We start from the raw sequence: 24189 nt of genomic DNA on the forward strand, positions 1-24189 counted from the left end.
ACCCTCCCCAGTCATTAAGCCCAGAAGATTTTCGTGATTTCGGGCAACCCTACCGCATCCATCGATCAACTATGAAAAATTGAAAGTCTCTCATGAAAGATTCTACCCACAATCAACGCGGTCGTAACGATTCAATGAAGTTGTTTCGTTTAAGAGTAAAATAAACCCGGTAAATCCACCATGAAATCACAAATTGATATTTGCCTATAATTGTGCAATTTTCCTCGATTGCCATAATGATAGGTTTGGAGCGGTTCAGCCTTCGTTCGCCTGTAAGAAAGCGGGCTATAAGTATCCAGCACCTTTATACTCAGTCAGGACTATTCTCATCGCTCTATTAGCGTCATTCGATGAAAGAGTGTGCGCGCACGCGTTTTTCCCCGGTGCTTCTTTTGAACCTTATTTATCTAGGTATCACTCCACAGCAGCGGCACCGTTGAATTATGGCAGCCATGCTCGACTCTCCAACTCGCCCGCCACATATAAATACCAACTCTCTCACTCTCTCAGAGAGAATATGAACCTACATAGCATGCATGGCGAAGTCGACTTGACGAAACTTTTGTACTTCGGATGTAGTTGTGGAATGGTTGGAGCATGAGAAGGGTATCACCGGCGAACGAGTGTGTCGGAACGAGAGATGAATAAAACTTAACGAAACCAGCCATGTTGCACCCCCTCGCTCTTTCGCATTCGATCCCACTTCACCCGGCTGGTTTCCGCTCTCTCGTTTTATGTTGAATTTTATGTTTTGTTTTCATCGTGACGCGCCGCTTTTTATGGTTTGTTGATGCTTGCGGCATACGTAGTGTTTGTGATCGTTCGGAGAATGGAGTTGATTTTGCGGTTGGCGTGAATTATTAGTATTTTACGATGATTTAGGACAATAAACGGGATCAAATTTCAAGCAATTGGTAAGATCAGAAGATATTGTTTGAAACTAGTGAAACAAAAATTAGGGAATTATTTCTTTTATCAAACACTGTTGCGAACAAAATTTATCCGCGTACGAATAATGGAACCACGCGACGCCATAACTTTTCGCGTTCAATACCAACACAGTGTGGCAAGCGGCATTGACTACACCAATACCAGCTCAAGTGCTTGACTTGTGACTTTCGACTTTCGATCGATGTTTCTACGTATGGCCGCTTCGTGACGTCACTCAGTATATTGAACGAGTTAGGCAAGAATTTAATTGGAACAGTTTAATATCATCAATTATTTAGAGAACAATTGAACAAGTTTTGTTTATTTTTACCATATAGTGGAATAAACTGGTGAAATATGAATGGAGTAACGGATAGAGCATTTCGATATATGTACATATTTTTTTTTAATGGTGGATTCGCGTGACCGCTTCATTCTGAGCATGAGAGATTGCTGCAAATATTGACGCTAGTGATAGAACGATTTAACGTTCACTCAGGAAGCAATCAGAATATTTTGTCAACGAAATGCAATGTTAAAATTGTGAGTACTGTTTGACACGCAAACGGAGTTCGAAGTAGATTGAATTGGATGGGTACTCGGAACTTTGGAATGCTCCGTCGGCAGTTGAACATATTTGTTGCAGAACTGTAACAGGAGAAAACAGAAGTGTGATGATTTGAAAGGGTACATCAAAGTGGATCAAATAACAGTAGGTGTAAAACGTGACTGTCGCACTTTTGGAAAACATATGCAGCGTGTTCCTGTGCACATAAAATTCTATTATTTAAAAATTCGTGATGTATACGACGTCGATGTTTCACACTTTTGATCGATGAATTCGGAACTATTTAAGATGTAAACAAAATGGAAGGTTTTATTAGGATATCAAAAAATAGTGAGTATATTGAGATGTTATATATTGCATTTTATTGTTATTGTTAGATATCTTATTCAACTAACAATAAATGCAGATGCTGACAAAATATGAGTGCTGCAAATTTATGTTGGCCTAAATCTGATTTACTTTCAAAACCATTAAATTTGATTTAAACAAAATGATTTTGGGATTACACTGAATTTAATGCATTCCAGTTTAAATGAAAATGGATTGGTACGAGTTTGATAACTGTGACCTGCTTTCGTTTGTTGTTTGATCTGTATGATGTATTAAATATTGAACCATATGAATCCAAAATTGTTGTATTGAGGGAGCTAGAAAACATGTGCAATTCTATTTAAATGATTATTTTTTCTTCTTTTAGGCTTTTTACGCCTCATATGCAAGTGTTTTTCCGGCGATTTGTTCTAGCACATATACAGTTATTAGTTGAGAGCTTTATATGCCAACCAATGCATATATTTGTATATTATGTGGCAAGTTTTATGATACTCTATGCTCAGGGAAGTCGAGAAAATGTGCAACCCTAGAAATTTCCTCGACCGTACCTTTACTGACTAGATCTGATGGCCCTAAATGATTCTACCTACAGTAAAAATAGGTGTTTAAATTTTACTGGGTTTTGGAATCGGTGAAACATATTTTAACTTCACTTCCACAGCAATATTTCTACCAAATCTATCTCCGACCCAATATTTATGTCGGTTAGTGTTTGATTAACTTCAAAGATATCGTCATGTTAATTGCAAAAATAATAAATAATTAAAACTAAATGTATCCAAATAATGTTAAATCAACATATTCCAGAACATTAGAATGATAAAAAATAAATTTGAAAAAGATCACATTAGGATAAATTGAACGTCAAATATTTCGTCATTGGTGCTCAAACATCAAACTTTACAATCTTCAAAGTATTAAGAACTGTTCATGTTATACGGATACAAACTTTCAGTCACTACTTCTTTTTTTTTTTTACTTTGATGCTTTCTTCAGCAAGTATGAAGCTTAATACAGAACTGGAAAAAGGGCTTAACAGCTTTTGTAAGCAATGCTTTTTCTCGATGATTTCTAGGAACACAAGTCACACCCACGCAAACCAACATCACCATAGGGTAAAGGAAGACTTTCCCTACTCGATGGTAATATTGATTTGAGTGGGCGGCTCTTGACTCTCGAGAAATCATCTAGAGAATGCTTATAAAAGCTGCAAGGTACTTTTCAGCTATGCATTTATTTGATAACATTTAAGTTTCAATAATGGTTATATTTCCTAATGCCTTATACTAATCTCTTGCAGTTTTCAATTAATTTGAATTAACTATGCACATTTGTAACACATAAAACAAAGTTCGCTATGGCTGGTAGTTTTTCGACACACAAATTAACACATTTTATAATAATTTTGGTGATCTGATAATTATAAAAGACAAGGTTTGCAGGGTTGTGGAGTGTTGTGAAAATTTTTGTTCAAACTTGCACTTAATTCCCGTTGAAATTTTGACAGTTTTTATTATAAGTAGCTACGTATTAGCTAAAATATTTGTCCATTTTAATTTGAACTCGTGATGCTAACTACTAAGCCGGGGTTGCCCCATTTATTGGAAGTAAAACTGGCTGAAACTTTTGATTAATTTCGATAGAAGCTGTGATTGACTTCGATATCAATTGAAATCAATTTAATTCAAAGTAGTGGGCAATTTATTTGGTAAAGAAGATTTTTTCAGTTAAATTTTATGGTAGATCTTGCATATGTTTGTATAAAACCTTCATAAGACAAAAAAGCAAAAAAGGTTATCTTCCATTTCATTCCACTTAATTAATTTTTGGTATCCATGACAGATACGTATTTCGACTACAATGTGCAGTCTTCATCAGTGTCATTCCCACTAAAGACTTATCAAAAACTTAACCCCCTTAAGTAGTCATCCCCTAGGTAAAAATGTCAAGATGATTTTCTAGACGCAATGCATTTGTAGAAACTTACTTTGTTCGAAAAATAAGCTAACATAATGTAACTAAATTATTTGAACAACCTTACGACGACCACATCATGCTTGTCATGCAAATCTTTACTAGAATCTATAGAAAAATTCCCAGTTCGGTGCACACTTAGAAATAACTACTTTTACACGAGACGTAATCCATATTGGGCGTAAATCATAGAACGTAAACAAACATTTCATGTACAATTAAGTGTACTAAAACCGAACCATCAGCTAGTCGACGAAGAGAACGTTTGATTGAATTGATTTTCACATTTCTTTCAACTGATTCTTATGTCAAAAGGCCCGCTTACATGTGTTGGTCTCGGGGAACCGAAATTTGCATAACTTTTTAGTAGTGTGTGTGCTATATTGAAAAAAAATTGATTGATCTCGTCAACAGTTGTGGCCAACTTCTTTGAAAAAAAAAAACATAATCGATTTATTTGAGAATTCTGACCGGGTTCCTTAAGAAGTTGTAGAACATTTCTCTTGAAATCGCGCCATTTTATTTTAAAATAAGTGACCGATTTCGTTGGAAGTTGTGACAAATGTTATCAATTTTGAAAGAAATTTCACCTATCTCATTCGAAGCTGTGGTATGTAATAAGTATTAATTCTCTTTGTTAAATTTTTTTACCGATCCTATTAGAAGTGGTGACCGATTAAGTTAAATATTGAGAACAGTTGAGTTTAAAAGATAATTCAATATTGTTTTAAGTAGTGAGAAGTGTAACGCCATTAAAGCGTTACCTTCTCGTTCCATTAGCAAGCATGGACTGTTTTGAATCTGTTTATATCTAAAAAAATATATAGCTAGTTATTTTTTAAAACATAGTCATGTGATGTGCATGTGAATAAGTTAACTATTCAGTGCAACTATTTGAAAATATCTGAAAATTGTTTTTCTTAAATGTACTTATAATTTGTTTGGATTATTTACTTATTCTCCTGATCTTGACTTAAATTCTTTAACAACCGGAATTTTTGGTAGTAAAATTTTAATGTATTTTGTTAAACTCGGAATCGAGGAGTCAGAAACGGAGTCTGTCAATTTGAGTCCGACTCCACAGCCCTGTTTTAATCTAAAGACTTCTACATATAAATATATAATGCTTCAATGAATAAAAATAAATGAAAATCGCTTGTTTACGTGATAAAACATAAAGATAGACGCATAAAATATAATTTTATTTGGTACTATTATCATACGGCTAAGGTACTTTGAATTTTAATTAAAAACTTATCAGTTTGACAGTCAATAATTAAAACAATGCATAATATTATTTAGCTCATAATCTTCACATATCTAGCATAAAAAGTATGGATATAACGTAAAATGAAAATGTTACCGGCTTATTTCGGTGTCCGTTTTATAAAATAAACAGTTCTTATGTTATTAACCTACTTCACTTGCACTCGTAACTGGAATGGAAAATAAACTGCATCATAATAATGAACAATTTGTGCTTGTGTTTAGCAAAGAGGTTGTGCTGTACCAAATTAAATTTTATAGTTTTTGGACATGAATTCAGATCATAAAATTTCTTCCGACTCCGGCTGCTCACACTTGCAAATTTTATGTCTGTTTGTGCCAGTCAACCGAAATTTATATTATCAGCTTAGAATTACTCTACTGTAAAGCATAAATCGAACTGCTACCGAGCAACTAATATTGCATAAATCAAAAAATGTTCACGCACATTCCAGCGTCTGTGTGGGTCGGTGTCGTGAATTGGTTGAATTCCCGAAACGGTCACTATCGGAACATGGATGTGGGTAATTGGACAACGTAACTGGCTTCTTCTTGGGTGTACAAATAGATAAAGGGTGATACGGTCAAAATTTGGTCAATATCAACTTGACGTATTTCTTTCAATTTTGCATTTAAAAAACCTGAACACCCCTCATTTTGAAGGTGTGTGTGTGTAGAATGTTGCTCCTATTTTGATTTTGGAATTCACTCTTCAGTTGTCAAAATGCCGTCCAAGCAAGAAGAGCAGCGTATCAAAATTTTGCTCGCTCATCGCGAAAATCCGAGCTACTCGCACGCAAAGTTGGCAAAATCGCTAAAAGTTGCCAAATCAACCGTTACAAATGTAATTAAAGTGTTTGGGGAACGTTTGTCGACAGCCAGGAAGTCTGGATCGGGGGGAAATCGAAAACCGGAAGCCGCTGAGACGACAAAGAGAGTTGCCGGTAGTTTCAAGCGAAACCCTAACCTCTCTCTCCGAGATGCCGCAAATAAGCTTGGTGTATCGTCTACAACCGTGCATCGAGCCAAAAAACGAGCCGGACTATCGACTTACAAGAAGGTAGTGACTCCAAATCGCGATGATAAACAAAATACGACGGCCAAAGCGCGATCCCGGAGGCTGTACACGACGATGCTGACGAAGTTTGACTGCGTGGTAATGGACGACGAAACCTACGTCAAAGCCGACTACAAGCAGCTTCCGGGACAGGAATTTTATACGGCAAAAGGAAGGGGAAAGGTAGCAGATGTTTTCAAGCACATGAAACTGTCAAAGTTCGCAAAGAAATATCTGGTTTAGCAAGCCATCTGTACCTGTGGCTTGAAAAGCAGCATTTTCATAGCTTCCGGGACTGTCAACCAAGAAATTTACGTGAAAGAGTGTTTGAATAAACGTCTGCTGCCTTTCCTGAAGAAACACGGTTGTTCCGTACTGTTTTGGCCGGATTTGGCATCTTGCCATTACGGTAAAAAGGCCATGGAGTGGTACGCCGCCAACAACGTGCAGGTGGTTCCCAAGGACAAGAACCCTCCCAACACGCCAGAGCTCCGCCCAATTGAGAAATACTGGGCTATTGTCAAGCGGAACCTAAAGAAGACCAAAAAAACTGCTAAGGGCGAGCAGCAGTTCAAGGCAAACTGGCTTTCTGCGGCGAAAAAGGTGGACAAGGTGGCTGTACAAAATCTGATGGCAGGGGTCAAGCGTAAGGCCCGGCAATTCGGATTTGGAAAAGCGGAAGCCTAACTGAATATTTTTCCTGAATTTTATACTAATTGAACTTGAAAAAGAAATTTAATTTGATTTTTTAAATAAACGATTTCACCGATTTACGCGTTTTCCCTTGACCAAATTTTGACCGTATCACCCTTTAACACAGAACAATTTTGGTTTGTCACGGTCAGTTGATTTGTAACGGAACACGGAACAGTACACGGAGCTCAAGACTAATGCCATTAGTCTATGGAACTGAGTTGGCGTTTTATAGTCTCCCGGGACTGTCTGTTTAAGCCGATTTGAGGCCGAATATAAAAATGACTCTTATCTACTTATTTTCACAAACGATTGTTAAGGTTGCTAGAGCTGCTCGAATTATTTCCTAAACAGTAAGATTTCCATATGCTGATTTAGAATTTCAGCCAATTTGGCATTCATTATATTCATCACCATCTCCATGAAGAAACTCTATATGTACTTTTGATGATAAAAATCGGAAGTATGGAAACATGATTAAAAGGTACGTCGGGGGGCAAATCGACCCTTTGTCAATTGTGATTACTTATTCAAAACTGACAATTAAGTTGCTGATATTAAAAAAAAAAAATATATATAATTATAATCACTTACACACATTTCAGGATATTTGAGACTTGTCCGGGGATGATATTTGTACACCGGGGCAAGTTGAAATCAGAGTAAGTTGAAACGGAAGGCGTAACTATTAACGGAACTGAATAATCACTATGATTATTTTTAACAGTTTAATACATTCATTCTTTGACTGTCAAAACAGGCAGTTACAAACAGCTTAGCGTGCCCCTCAGCTTCGTGTGTTTTCATTAGTTATGCAATTCTAACAAACATTGTTTTCGAAGCGCATCAATTGAGCAAAATGGTAAATCGTGCAAATATATATCTTCAATAAATTGGGCCTATTTACGCCAGTTTATCCCCAATTTACGGTGTAGGGCTCTGTGCGTCCTCGTTTGGAAACTGAATAGTTTTAAAATAGATTTTTAGCCCTTCAGCAAATCTTTTTGCCTCAACTTCTATGATTACGAGTTAAAAATCGACACTTGCTTTAGATCGAGGACCTCGCTAAGCTCAGTCGGTAAAGGCGTAGCTACAAAGCAAGATCATGCTGGAGGTGGCAGGATTCGATTCCTGGGTTGGAAAATTTCTCAACCTCCCTGGGCATAGAGTATTATTGTACTTGCCAAACAATTATACTAATGCATAAACGGTACAGGCATCAAAAGTTCTCAATTAATAACTGTGGAAGTGCGTCTAGAACACTAAGTTGAGAGCACGCAATAAGCTAATATGCGAAGAAGAAAAAGACCGTGAAATAGGAGCCAATATTAGAGGTAAAACGAAGCGAAGTGGAGTCTGTAGAAGTGGCGATGAACCCTATTATCTGTATGGCAGAATTAACGCTCATTGGTACCAAAATTCTGAATTTAAATTCTGATGAGAGAAATATAACGAACAACATAGAAAGTCAACCGTGAAACGTAAGATTCTACTACAGATGATATTTAACATATGTAACATAAGTCCTGGGAATACTTTCAGGTGTTTATTTGACGGCATGATCGAACACACATATGTCAAACAATGCACTTGTCACGCTTATCTATACTACTACTGAACTGTCAAACTCAAATTGCGCAGGAGTTTCCATTTAAAATATCGTACAAGCTGGATTTATGTGCACAAGTCGCCAACCTTTTTGGACGGCTCAGTACAAGTGAAATTCTAAGCGTGTTCAACGACAAGCCAATATCAAAATCAACTATTTATCGTGTTTTGAAGGATTGTCGTGATGGCAAAGAACCGGAAAATAAAAAAAAATGCGGTCGCCCAACAAAATTGAGTGCAAGAACAACCAAAAAATGTTGTCAAGTGCTGAAAACAAATTTGGTCAATCAACACGCAAATTAGCACGAAAATGTCATGTTTCAAACATGACAATCCATCGGATTTTAAAAAAATACAACGTAATCTATCGGAAACGTCATCGTGCTCTAAAATATACACAGCAACAACTCGAAAAATACCAAAATGTTGCCGTGCACTTCGTCGCGAACCTTTTGCGAATGGAAAATGCATCATTTTGGAACTGAGCAAAAAATACCACTTGTACCGAAAAAGAACAATCCATCAAACGTGCCTCAGGCTCGTCCAATCGGGTGTACTCAAGGCTACGGTGTACGACAACGGCCGGGAAGCTCAAATTGAGCAACAATTGGTTGATCGAATCAAGCAAAATTTAAAAGAAATCGTCAAAGACACCGTCCAAACCCTGATTCAACAATTTCGCTGCAGACTGCGAAAAATCGAAAATAATGGTCCATTGAGTGTACTGTAAATGCATTTTTCAACAGTTTATAAATAGAATAAAATACCCTGAAAATGATTTTAAAATTAAATTGTTTGATATCAAATGGCATGCTTTTGATTTTTTCCCAGGACTTATGTTACATATGTTATGGTCATAGGAAGGCTTTTCAAATAATGTTGTAAAGTTTATGTTAGCTAACTTTTCGAAAAAAAAGTTTGCTTCCCCCAATACACGCATGATTTTCAAATCTTATGAAGGTCATATACGAAAACTAGCTACATCCCGTTGTAAGTACTGCCATTACATTTCTCATAAGAAACATTCAGAGGTTGAAATGCATTGCACTTCTTGGGCCCTCCCTTAGCTCAGTCGGAAAAGACGCAGCTACAAAGCAAGACCATACTGGAGGAGGCTGGATTCGATTCCCGGTCCGATCTAGTAATTTTCCGGTTGAAATTTTTATGGACTTCCCTGTGAATGATTAAAGTATGATTTAACTTGCCACACAATTATACTACAGCAAAAATGGAGTGGTTAGGGTTAGAAACCTCTCAATTTTCAACTGTGTAAGTGCATCTTGAACACTAGGTTAAAGGCCCGCGTAAATAAAGCCAAAATAAGAAGAATGAAATGAACACTTACATTTGATATACAGACTAATTGTGTTTTGCGTGTACTACTAGCACTTTTACGTTTATGTAGTCCATCGTAGGAGCATTCATTGTAACTGAAATATCTTGGGACCAGCATAATTGCACATAGAAGCTGAACATCGGTGATATTACTGTAAATTTATCTGCGTGCAATTTCACATGATGCGTAACTACTTTGGCTTCATTCAAAGTGTTTTTATGTTACTTCATATGCAAAGTTTGCGATTTTCTGAGTTGGTTGAAAATGCTAACATGAAGCGTCAGTGTGATGTCATAATTTATTAGGTAGAGAATGATCTTTAGAAAATGGTAGGTGGATAGTTCCGTTAGAGTACAGCAGTATGAAAATTGAATAGAAGTTGAAAATGAGCGAAGGGCCATTAATGTGACAGTACAAAGTCGAACACACACCTTTTGCCTAATCCGTACGATGTACACGGAGATTTGAAGTATGTCTTCAAATCTACAGGCAAAAGGTGTGCGTCCGCCTTTGCTCATTACTGTCTGCGGCTGTGGAATAGTTATAGCGACGTTCCATCACTACCTAAAGCCCCACGTTACGAGAGCATTTCCAGTCGATGGTGTGTTATAATGCAATTCTTCTTTACCCAACTATTGTGTTGCTCCTTTCGCCATGACCAACGTGGTCATCTCAGAGAGAAAGCAGTAGTAGTATAATTATTTTCCAAACCAGCAGCTTAAGATCTGAGAGAGACATAAGAATCTAGAAAAGTCGTTCATTTCATATTGAAAGATACTTCCTTAGTTCGGTGAACCAAATTTTCTACAACAATTAGTTTCAAAATTAATTGAAAATTAGCTGTTTCACACTTTGTGTCTTTATATGTTTTTTTTTTTCTCTTTTAAATCTTTAGACATTGACATTTTCTAATATATTTGCATTTAAAAAAATAGATAACTAAAAATATTAGTAAGAAGCAGGTGAATAAGATAACTCCTCAGTGCATATCTTTAAAAATATGTTAAATGTCTTCAAAATCATTAAATAACTTTCCAGTTCATTTCGCATGAAAATCGGTTTACTTGACCTTCCTAATGCAGCCGGAGGCGAACCAGCCCAAGGCTGCAAACCTCCTTAATAAAGAAAGGATCTAATCTAACCTTCCTAATGCATTAGAAAAAAGTTTTACTTATCATTTATTTTGATATTTTAATCGTTTTCCTGACCTACTCTTAAATTCTTAAACAACCGGAAATAGTTGTAGTAAAATTTTAACGTATTTTGTTAAATCCGGAGTCGAAGAGTTGTATGACTACATCGTCGGTCAATTTGGGTCCGACTCCACAGCCTTGTTTTTCCTTTGTTGAACCTATTGCAACGGATATTCTTTAAATCTTTAGAGATAAAAAAGCAGTATGAAAACTGTGCTGTTGTGCAAAGAAACACACGTTTTGATATGAGTTTATTGAAATGGAAGTGATCATAAATAAGTTCTCATAAAAGTGAGTAAACATAGTATCACTGTGTTTGTTACACAACATACAATTGTTAAATTAGTTTGAGTTGGGAAAGCGCTCTCAATCAACAACTGTGAAAGTACTCATAGTGCATTTTGTTGAGGCATGAGGAAGGGAGATTTGTTGGTTTGAATTTTAAAGGGGATAACACTTTACTCATTGACTTTTGATTTAGTAGAGGCATGGCAAGTTTAGGACAACATTATCCAACTTTATTTTTCTATTGACATCTCTGACATTTTAACTGAAATCGTAATTTGGTTGAACTTTTCCTAAATTTTCAAACATATTAATAGTTTGAAATTCGAAAATGATTTTAGCAACTATGCAACACATGACGATTCTCAGTCATTTATTTCACAACTGGAAATTCGCAGAATACCATATTTAAATAGATTTTTTTTAAGCAACTGTTTTGTTGTCTTTACCTAAAGACTTTCAGCCGTCGGTTTGAAAACATTTATTTTTTTTATTTTTTTTACTGTATGTATTTTATTGTTTGGATTCAAGCTTGAATTTTCCATAAAATTGGATCAACGCTTTGTTCTACCTACACACTTATAAATAACTAATTTTACACGTGACGGAATCCATATTTGACATGAAGAATCAGACGTCAACCAATATTTCATGTAAAATTAAGTACTCCGAGACTGTAAAGCTCGTTACTCGACGAAAAGTATGTTTGATTGACTTGAATTACGCGTCTTTTATGACTAAATTTTCTGTCAAAATTGACGCTCGTATATGTCAGTCTTAGAACACCTAAATTTACATGATTTTTTCTAAGTGTGTGTCTTCACTTTCGCTGTTTTTTTATCTACTAATGTTGACCATATCAAAGCTGCATATTGCTGATAATATCCAGATTTGATTGTATGGTATGCAATTTTATTTTAAATCACTTATTTGGCAAGACTCAATTGCGTTAGCTCTGCGGAGCCGTAATTAAATTTACAGTAACAAGATTTCTTATTACTAAAGATAGTAGAACGGGGGCCGAATACTTGCGGTATACTCGAGGTTAAGGAGTACAATTTTTAAACAGGTTGGACGATGACTAGGGACGAGGTACATGGGAGTGAATTGTCGTTTGTCGTTTTAATATTGTTCGCCGTTGTATCGGTGAATGAACGTGGGAGAAGCACTACAATGGCGGGCAAGTGCTTTGGATCTCGAAAAGTGAACGGACAATTGACATGGCATTCAATTTGATCATCCATCCATTAATTTATAATGCGTCTCTAAAATGTGTAAGACTACTAGCATATAGCAAATAAATACAATAACATGTACGGTTTTCTGATAAATTTAAACAAAATCCTCTCCCACTATGCACATATTTTCAGTAGAACCACCCGCTGTACCCGCTCAGTCCTGTTTCAATTCGATCGTTCACCTTTAATTCTGTCCTACCATCAAAAACCGCAATCCCTTTGGCGACACAGTTTTTGCCTACGTATGGATTTTTCCGTCCATGCGCCGTTCCCGCTCGTGTGCCCATCTTTCTCTGTCGGCAGGTCCACCGAAAATCCGTCGACAATGGCTGAGCGGTATAACAATAAACCAAACCATACCAACAGTACCTATAGTACAGTGGAGGAGAGCCCGGAGGTAAAAAGAATTAAACTATGTCAACACATAAATCATCCAACTTCTTCCCGAGCATTGCTCTCGGCGTATCCACGCTCTGAATGTAACATCAGGACAGAAACCACCGTCACAGACATACACATGCACGAAACTAGGTCCCTCCAGGAGCGGTGGCCGCCAACGTCCCCTCGGCTTTGATGTAGGTGCTGTTTAGGCCGCAATAGGGGAGAATACCCACTAGATATCTCCAAACCATTTACCACCATGGCCACACACATACGGAGGATAAGTGATTTTCCATTTGCACTACACACTCCGAGAATGCCGATTTGAAAACGGCCAAAAATTCAAGCTACCCCGGGAAGCCTTTGATGTATGAAAATTTCTGACTCAGCGCGAACGCTGGAAATCACCCTCTATCGGAATTTTGCACGCTTCTACCGATACTTTATGTGCAGAATGGCTTCGGATCTGCTTTGCTTTATTTCCACCCAAGCAGCGGATAGGATTTCCGCACACGATGCCCGCAGAGGAGACAGACGTCGGTAAGATATAGCTCAGCACAGGCAGCGAGCGAGTGGAGCACATTATGTTGATGTATTAGTGGGACTGCTCGAAAGGAAAATATACGAGAGGGAAAAAAAGTCGAGCATAAATGAGAGAGGTATAAAAATAAAATACATTAGGGCGTGGTTAAAGCCATTATTTTTATTATTGTTGTTGTTGTTGTTGTTGTTGATGTTGGTAGTGCTATTATTCACTTGCTGATTTTCTGCTTTATTATGGTCGTAGCCTGAACTGAACGGTGATGTGTGTTGGCGGCTCGTCTCACATGTGTGTATTCGGAAGGCCATTTAAAAAAAAAGTGTGCAATTCAAGAAGTTCCTCTACGCAGTGGATGTGGAATGAATTCGATTATGTCGATGTTTATGTATTTTATTGCCTTCCTCCACTGAATTTGGCCCGATGGTGAGGGTCTTGCTCCTTGCAGATTCCCATGAGCGGCAAAATGTAGGGTAATTAAAGGTGAAAAGAAGTTACAAGTGCCTTCACAGGTTGAACAGAAGTCGAACTTTAATGGTTATTGCTGGTTGTTTAAAAGTGTTTTATTGTTTGTTTTAGCCCCTTGTGGTAATCGGTCCAAATGTGCGATAGTTGCTTTTAATTACTACCTCCCGATCCCTTTTGAACTCTGCAAAGTTGGCATACCGTTGGAAAAGGGTTTTGTTGAGTGGATTTATGACCAGCAATTATCCGTCCGCTTTTGCAATGTCCACAATTACAATGTGTGAGAAAAAATCAAAATTATTCTGCACATAACCGTTTTGCTCATCTTTTATTTTCTTTTAAGAAGGAGTCAAAACGATTAATCATAATTCCAAACGAGACCGTTGATTTTGTGAAAACAAGTCATAAAGTGGCTATCGCTAATCGTAATCTCAAATCACCATAACCATCAGCAACTTGCGCTCCTCCTTCCACCCGGGGCGTTGTGTACGAAATATAAAACAAACAGTTGAAAGATGGTTGCTTTGAATTGTATGAATAGCCATCAACTACCTATCATAATTCTCACTACTCACACACACTTTTGACTGCCTCAGCTATTATTCAGTGTACGGAATGTGTAAGTAGGTGAATAAAATTATCAATTATGAATTATTTTCGTGTGACTGTTATGATAGTTGTTGTTTGCTGATGCTTTAATACAATTTGAGGTGTCTTTACAATCATAAACAGCTGAAAACTAAGTATAAAGTGTATTCTACAGATTAGTTGTATAATAAATACTGGACTAAAATATTCAGTCCATACGCCAGTTTGGAACCGTTTACTGCGAAAAATGAGCAAAAACGCATTTTCAAGCACCGTACTATTCCCAATTACTTAACAAAAAGATCAAAAACTAAGCCGTCGTGCATGAAGAAACGCAGCAAACGAAAAAGAAAAAAAATCGATCGTTCAATAGTCCACACTTCGACCATCCAGCCAGTCGCCGCACCGATTGATTGCGTAACGGTTCATTCACGAAAAATGGAAACACTCATGCAGGAGAAACTCTGCAACTAAGAGCAGTAGCATGAAGAAAAAGATATCTTCCTGCTAAGCTGCACGGTAGCAGCTGAAAGATGCAAAATGTAAACAGCTTGATTGATCTCTTGTCTAGATCAGCTAGCCCACAGAAGAAAAAACAAAATGCCGACGGAGATCGGTCTATTTGAGCAGAGATAAATCACCGATTATTTATCGATCTCAATCCTCAAAACCAGTTATCGGTATAATAAAAATCAAAAGCCAAATCAAAATCCCCACCGATATCCGATGGGTCGTAGGAAAGCGGAGAAGAACCCATCGTACGGTTGGACGGATTTTCTCTTTTATGTTTGCCTCCAGCGAAAGTGAGGGTGTATACCGTCTACGCCAGCCAGCCAGGGATGGAGAAGGTCAATTATTGAAACAGGGCTGTAGTGTGAGGTCAGCGGCGAGTTGCACTCTGTGGAAAGATTGTACCATGGTCGACTGTAACCATGGAAAATTCGCACCAGCTGCATGGCGATGCCTGAGGAACGCTGGTTGTGTTTACAAATCATTCCTATAAACATCGATTAAGTAAACACCTTCTTCTCCTTGATCGTTCCTTTGGTTCCACCCATTGATTGTGACGACGTGACGCGGTTGATTTTTATTGCGCACCGTACGCTGGGAGTAGCAGGAGTAAATTCAGAAAAGTGATTACTTGACAATAATTTCAGTTCTACTAAAATTTTGCCCGTTTCACAGGACAGAATAGTGTGTTGAGATTTGATAAGTTCGTGAACTAATATAGCGGGTCATATTAACCCGATGGCTCATTACACACTATTCCCCTCTAATGAATCCTCATTTCATGAAGACTGAAAAATCAAGACATGATTATAATTAGTGTTGCCAACGACCTTAACGGGTGGGTGATCATTTTTATTTGACTGCTCAAATAAAATATCACAAATCATACAGCAGTTGGCACATCAAACTCCCTATAATTCTGGAAGTATTGTATAGAAGACTAAATTTAGTTTCTTCCCTAATCCAAATACACAAGAAAATAAATAAATGTTCGTATGTTCCGACAATTTTTAGCAACCAGTGAATCGGAAAAGAGCTGGTGGCTCTTCCCGAGAATTGGGTTATATTTTTATCCTGTTACCTATAAGATAATAAGTTTGTAGATCGGAAGATTTACACGATAGTTTCATTCAACTTCCCTGCATATCTCTCCAATCTCTTCAACATATTATTCTAATTACTTCAAGAAGCGTCATCTTGCTTCATCAGGTTGTATTTGTTTCATCTTCTTCTGGTTTCTTCTCAATTTTCTCGGGTAGTTTCTTCTAACTTTCCCTAGAAGTTGTTTCCAACTTCTCCACGAAGGCTGTTCGGGCTTCTCCTGGAAGCGTATTCCAACTACTCTTGGAGGTGTCTTCCGACTTGTTTAGCAAGTTTCTTCCGGCGACTAGTTCCAATTCCTAAAGAAGTTTCTCACCCGGTTTCTTCCGACACCATCTAGAAGTATTCCCGAGCAAGAACCGATATGTCATATGAATATCTTAATTAGGTATGATACCTTATTTTGTGATGCTTGCGGTATAAAACCTCGTTTTGCTATTAAGGATACGCACAGTAAAATTTAGCCAGCGTACTAATTTTTCATCATCTGTTCTATTTGTCGAAATACAGTTGAAACAATATCGATAACGAAAGTTTATTGTATGTATAACATGTGAAAAATAAGTTTTGTTGACATCTGAACATCATCGAAGGAACAACATGTGCTTGAAAACAAATCTGCACAAAAATCTAACCCCCTTAAGTACTCATCCCATGGGTAAAAAAGTCAAGATCACAGGTATAAAAATGAAACTACAATGCGTTGAATCGGAACCTACCTAACTAATAAAAACCAAAGATTTAAGTAAACTAAAGGGGAAAAATCTATACAACTCTTTAATAAGGAAAATCCCAAAGGCTTGGTAGCCATCATGGGATGGGGACCTATGGGATGAGTACTTAAGGGGGTTAGATTTTGATAAGTTCTTTAGTGAGAATGACAGTGATGAAGACTGCACATTGTAGTCGAAATACGTTTCTGTCATGGATACCAAAATGAATTAAGTGGAATTAAATGGAAGATAACCTTTTTTTTTGCTGCTTTAAAACTGCTATTATTTCGAACAATTTTACCTAGTATGTCACTTTTCGGCAGATGATTAAATTTTTTTATATTATATAGAATAAAGTACACCCTTTCAAATGTAGTCAAAGGATATTGTTTATGTTTGCCCTAACCAGGGATATTAAAATTTGATAAGGGCGTATTTCCATGAGAAAAACGTAACGTCAATAACTGTTGGTCGGAAAAGTATATCGACAAGTTCTGCAGATCAAGCGGTGCCAGTGGTGTAGTGGTAAGCGTGATTGCCCCTCACCCCAGCAGGCCTGGGTTCAACCCCAGTCGGCGCCGCCGGGATGTTCTGAGGTATAACATCTCTGATCACGCCTTACTTCTGAAGGGAAGTAAAGCCGTTGGTCCCTGCATCATTAGTTAATGGGTCGAAATGTAGGGTCCAGGAGTGGAAGTTGCCTCCATGGCGTTGGTAGCATTGGTGCTCAGCACAAAAAAAAGATCGACGGAAAACAAATCAAGGGAAAAAACTGTTTTTTTTTTCTTAGAAACACCCTAAGCCTCAATTGGCTCTAAATCGGTCAACTCAAGATGTACAAAAAATTTACTTTAACAAAGTTGTTTAAAATTAGCTGTGCTACAACTTTGTCACACAAATTATTAGAAAAAATATCCTATCAAGACTTGACCATTAGGTTGAGTCAAACAACCTACTATCAAATACGCAGATTGGTTTCCGAAAGAGTAGAGAAACAAACGATTGTCTAGCGATGCTTTCATCCGATATTCAACTGGCCTTTGCGCACAAGGAGCAATTGGCTTCAGTCTTTTTGGATATTAAGAACTCATTTGATTATGTTTCCATAGACATACTGTCAGAGAATTCGCACAGTAGTGGATTACCCGGTATTTTAAATAATTTCTTGTATAATTTGCTGTCAGAAAAACATATGACCTTCAATCTAGGTCAACTGGCAACTTCTAGAATTAGCTACATGGGCTTACCCCAAGTTTCATGTTTAAGTCCCTTACTTTATAATTTCTATGTCAAAGATATTGATAACTGCTTAGATAATCGAAGCACGCTTAGGCAGCTTGTAGACGATGCCGTGGTTTCCCTGAGAGGTCCACATGCGGAAATCTTGCAAAGACCATTGCGAAATTCCCTAAATAATCTGTCTTTCTGGGCAAGAAATTTAGGGATCGAGTTTTCACCGCAAAACACCGTAGTGTTTACAAGGAAGCAGTTTCCAGCCCAACTGGGTCTAAATCTTTTGGGCAGAGACATTACCCAATCATTAACCTTCAAATACCTTGGAGTCTGGTTTGATTCAAAGTGCGCTTGGGGTATCCACACTAACTATTTGAAACAAAAGTGTCAAAGGATCAACTTTCTACGTTCAATTTCCGGGACATGGTAGGGTGCTCACCCGGAAGACCGAATTAAACTGTATAAAACGACTATTCTTTCAGTTATTGAGTATGGCTCTTTTTGCTTTCTCTCAGCAAGAAAAACCCACCTAATTAAATTGGAACGCATTCAATATCGTTGTTTACGTATTGCCCTTGGCTGTATGCATTCAACACACACGGCGAATGAGAACGACCCAAATTTGAGTTTAGTTAACTCATAATCTCCAAAAGTGTAGGAACTCAGCGATGAGTAAATTTGTCTCATGGTTTTTCTGTGGAAAACCTAAAAAATCTTCCGGAAAATAAGGAAATTGACGAAAATTTTATTCACTTTCGGAGAAGTACCAATAGACTGAGTGAATCCAATCTTTACTTTTTCAAATTCCGGAATTTTTCCCTGGAAAAACCTGGGAAAGCATGAGGCAAATTTACTCATCGCTGAGTTCCTACACTTTTGGGCGATTATGAGTGAACTAAACTCAAATTTGGGTCGTTCTCATTCGCCGTGCACAAAATGAGCCTAGAGGTTGATTGATTGATTGATTTATCTTTATTAGGGAGGCTTTCAGCCTGGGGCTGGTTCGCCTCCACTAAGCCTAGAGGTTCTAGCAGGAGTAAAACCCCTGCAGAACCGTTTCTGTGAGCTCTCATTAAGAATATTGATTAAATATAGTGTCAGTAACAACCTTGTGATTGAAAATTTCGAAGAAATGCTCGAATTGAGCATCCAGTCTAGATTCGCGCGAATCTATCTTAATTAGATGTCATCGGATATTAGCCTTTTGTACTATAACCCCCCTCGTGTATGCTTTACCTGTAGTTAGTTCCTCCATGAAACAGGCTATTCAAGGAGTTCCAGATCAACTTCGACCTACTTCAATTCCCCGTATTCTTTAATGTACCAACAAGTCAATTGCAATAGAAGATTTTTCACTTATGGATCACGCATTGATGGATCCACTGGCTTCGGTGTCTTCAATGAATGCTCAACCGCCTTTCAGAAACTTCAGGAACCTTGTTCCGTTTATGTTGCTGAGCAAGCAGCAATCAACTTCGCATTGGGGATCATTGTTGTGAAAATATCAAAGGATCTAATCTCACCAATGTGCATAATCTCATTTGAGTATCGTAGACCAAAAACTCAACACGCAAACAACAGCAGATGATATTACTAGCTGTGATACGGTTGCTATGATATCATGCTAACAAAACTCCCCGGCTGCAATTCTCACCAAACTGTGTTGAGTTTGAGCTTCAAGATTTTTGCTGTACATCCGAACACGAAACGAAACTTCCATCACTGCTGGCAGCAGTAACTTCGTGTCTGCCATCTGTGAAGCATAAAGAAAGATAGCAAACTATGCTTTCTCTTTCTAAGAAAACGATGTGCAAAGGAATCATTTTTGTGGTAAGTCAACTCGTGGCTGCAATTTTACATGTTCTGAATAGTCTTGCAATATCAAAGGAGCTTGTAAAAACAATATCATGCTTGATATTTTATTCGAATATCATGCGTGATATTGGGAGCCCTTGAGAGCGAAACAAAATCATTTGAGTGAGGATTATGCCATCACTCCGATTTCCGACATGCCCATAGACCATTACTTCATCTTATCGGATAATCTCAGTTCGATTGAAGCTATTCGGTCGATGAAAAAAGGTCAGTACTAATCTTATCGCCTTTCAAAGGTAAGGGAGCAGATGAGTTTGCTGGTCGAAAGATCATACATGATTCCCTTTGTATGGGTCCCCTCACATTGCTCAATCCCAAGCAATGAGAAGGCAGACTCTCTCGCAAAGGTGGGCGCACAACAAGGCGAGATTTATGATAGAAGAATTTCACATGATGAAATTTTCCCATTAGTACGTCAGAGTTCTCTTTTATGCTGGCAAAACGATTGGACTAGTAATTCTCTTGGGCGGTGGTTACATTCCATTATTCCAAATGTTTCTTCGAGATGTAAATCGTCGGGGCTTCATTCGCGTAATGTCAAGACTTATGTCCAACCACTACTCGCTAGACGCACATCTCTACAGAATAAACCTCGTTGACAGCAATATATGTAGGTGTAGAACGATCACGCAGTTTGGTATTACCCGGGTACGCCTCCAGAGCACGACTGTTGGATACCCTAGTGGCCCGAGGTAGACAACCCTTCCGTGAAGTAAGAGATGTATTGGGAACCCGTGATATTCCCTACATTCAGGCGATCTACGAATTCCTTTGTTTGTCTGATGTTAGAGTTTGATGTGACCATCCCCTCCTTTCCAAACAACTTCCTGCCATTGTGTCCCAGTCTTATTATCCTTCTGTTTCTGTGCTGCTTGCCCCTGCCTAGCCATGATTTGGCCAACCGTCCTAACCGTCCGGATCTTTTCCTAAAACATGGAAGATATCATTCGTTTTTTCCGTGTACAAAAACGGCGATAAACGAGAGGTTTCAAACTACAGAGGAATCGCTGCACTATGTGCTACGTCTAAACTATTTGAGCTGATTGTTCTCGACTTCCTCAAGCATCATTGTCTCAACTACGTTTCCGCGACACAACATTTCGTTCATGCCGTAGAAATCCACCTGCACCAATCTGGTTCCATACACGTCCTTTATCATCAAGACTTTAGAAGCTCACAAGCAGGTCGATGCCATTTATACTGATTTTTCAGCTGCTTTCGATAAAATCAACCACGAAATCTTGATCGCAAAGCTTGAACGTCTTGGTTTCTCTGGTTCGTTGCTAGATTGGCTAAACTCTTATCTGGTTGGTCGTTCAATGTCGGTCAAAATTTGTCACATCTGGTATTCCCCAGGGCAATCATATTGGACCATTCTTATTCTTGCTGTACCTGAATGACGTCAACCTAGTGCTCAAATGTTTTAAGCTCTCGTATACCGATGACTTCAAACTCTATTATGTAATAACCTGTGAAGAAGATGCACATTTCCTTCAGAAAGAACTTAACCTTTTTTCCAAATGGTGCGCAACTAATCGTATGAACTTGAATGCCAACAAATGCTCAGTAATTTCCTTTGGACGTAAACGTTCTGTCATTTCATTTGATTACACCATTGCCGGAATATCTCCAAAGAGAGAATCTACTGTTAAGGATTTGGGTGTTCTCTTAGATTCGAAACTTACTTTGAAAGATCATGTAGGATATATAACCTCCAAAGTTTCTAAATGCCTGGGCTTTATTTTTCGTGCTGCAAAAGAATTCTGGGATATTCAATGTTTGAAGACCCTGTAGTTTTCTTTGGTTCGCTCTACATTGTAGTATGCAGTTGTGGTCTGGGCTCCTTACTGTCAGAACAGCGTACAGCAAGTAGAAGCTATCCAACATAAGTTTATTCGCTTTGCTCTTCGACGTTTACCTTGGAATGATCCATATAATCTCCCTAGATATGAAGATCGTTGAAAATTAATTGACCTTGACCTTCTGGAGATTCGTAGGAATGTCACTAAGGCTTGTTTTAATCTCACATAGATTGCCCTACAGTGTTACGTGAGTTGAATTTTAATATTCGTCGTCGTACTCTCCGTTCTCATCAATTTATGCGTATATCGACATTCCGTACTAATTATGGCTATAATGAGGCTTTTAGTAGTATCTGTCGTGTGTTCAACCGTTGTGACCATGTCTTCGACTTTCATCTGTCACGTTCCATTAATAAAAATAGGTTCCGTGAAGTGCTCAGTTAGTAAATTATAGATAGTAGTAAGAAATAGAATAAGAACGTATTTTGTTTAGTCTTAAGTAATTAATGTATCATTTGGAATGTACTGTTCTGTTGATGCGAAAAGATGAGGAGGTTTTATGCCCATTTGAAAAAAAAAGCTTTTATAAGCTCCACTCAAATGGGTTTTTCCCTGCTCCCAATAAAGAATAAACCGTCCGAGAGTAGTATCTGAAGGAGGCTTCAGAAACCAGTTTCCTACCTAGCTCCTTCCAATCGAAATTGTTATCCATTAACCTCGAGCCCGCCACGAGTAATTGGTACCCACCTAGAACTACTGCTGTTTTAAATGTAAATTCAAACATTACTGATTTTTGGCTCCGCAAAGTGTCACACACGACTGAGGCTAACATACCATTTCTCAGCTCAGATAAACCCAACTATCTCAACTGGGAGTGAACCACTACCCACTACTCACCCACTATTGGTTGCATGATAATGATGAGAATTTTGAAATTTGAAATTGTCGTTCCACAATACTTAAACGATTCCAAATCGGATCCTGATTAACCTCTCAAAATTTGAACCCATTTAGTGAGAAACTGAGATGGCACAAACTATTTGAAGTTTGTATGGGAATTACCATGGTAAAACCAAGATTTTTCTTCATGTCTATCTAATAATTCACCATATCGGTCTGCTTCAAAAACCTGTAGGAAATTTTACCAGCTACAACTTTGCTGAAGACCATTTTCTGATTAAATGCAAGGATCGAAAGTTATCAATGGTTCAATGCGCTGATGTCTTATGATCATGCCCAATCAACTGCTCAGCAGGCAATATTGGTGTTTCTGGGGCGTTGAATAGGACACAAAAATCATGGCTACTATGTCACACTGCAAAATACAGTGTTGCCTACAGAGCAGCTGCTTGATCATGTCATAAGTTTACCAATCTCTTAAATAATTAATAACTTTTTCCTGTCTCGTTTTACATAGAAAAGATCTTCAGCAAAGTTATAAGAAAGGTTATCGAACTGTTTCGTAGCTCGATATGGAAAAAGACTAGAAGGCAATGAACAAAAAGTTGAGATTTCCCATAGTAATTTACATGTAAACTTCAAAAGGCTTGTGCGAAGTCTGTTTCTAACCAAATGAGTTATAACTTTTGGAGGCTAATCAGGACCCGATTTGAAACCACTGTGGAGCAAAAAAGTCAAATTTTGCATAAGTCTAGTGCCCATATTCGTGAGGATCTGTCAACTATAGTTGACAGACCTTTTTCTCAATGACAAAACACTGAGGGCAACAATAGAGAAAAATGTGTTAAAGGAGAAGTACAAAGTACTATTACACTTCGCGATTTCTCAATTTAAAAATTCATTAGAGATCTGGCTGAAAATCTCCTTAATAAAGACTACCAACCAACCAATTCATTAGTGATAAATCAAACAAACAAATTGGCATGATAAAGAAATTATTTTTTAATTTTATTTCATTAACAAAACATTTTTTTTACGTTTATTGTGCGAATCATTCGTATTGCATGCACCGTTTGAACCATTTAACTTACTTTCGGAGAGATGTAGCCGACACGTAGTTAACGCTAGTTTTGGCGTAAATTTATATGCTATTGCATGCAAATTTAAGCGCAATATCTCAAAGCAGCAATGTTATAAACAAGCTTTTCGTTTTTTATGCAAGCTCTAAATTAAACAAGAGGGGTGATGATAAATTCAATTTTTTTTGTCTGTGTGTCGTACAATGCTAACATTCAATCAAAACAAGAATTGAATTTCGCATACGAAACCATTTGGTCATAATTAGAATTGCATACAGTTCCCTGCCACAAGTCACGAACAAGTGGAATTTTGTGGGTTGTGTATTGGGAAGATTTATATGATCTGTTAGAGTTCCACTAGCTGTTGGCAAATGGATTTGAGAGATTATTGTCGTGCTGCAACTAATGCCTAACTTAGGAATTAGATGAATCAGATGGACTTCATGGCTATACGTTCCAATTATGGCCCATGGAATCCCCATAGGTCATTATTAGAATACAACATAATATTATCGTATAGCCA

General features: G+C 37.7%; 1 protein-coding gene across 2 annotated transcripts in view; it reads right to left on the minus strand.

Moving 5' to 3' along the window:
- Ubx (Ultrabithorax) overlaps positions 1-24189 on the minus strand; it is a 164472-nt gene that overhangs the window by 89743 nt on the left and 50540 nt on the right. The window lies entirely within an intron of this gene.

Source organism: Ochlerotatus camptorhynchus, unplaced genomic scaffold (assembly GCF_037179485.1).
Source record: "Ochlerotatus camptorhynchus isolate MF236.1 unplaced genomic scaffold, CSIRO-AGI_Acam_v1.1 ptg000278l, whole genome shotgun sequence".
NCBI lineage: Eukaryota > Metazoa > Arthropoda > Insecta > Diptera > Culicidae > Ochlerotatus > Ochlerotatus camptorhynchus.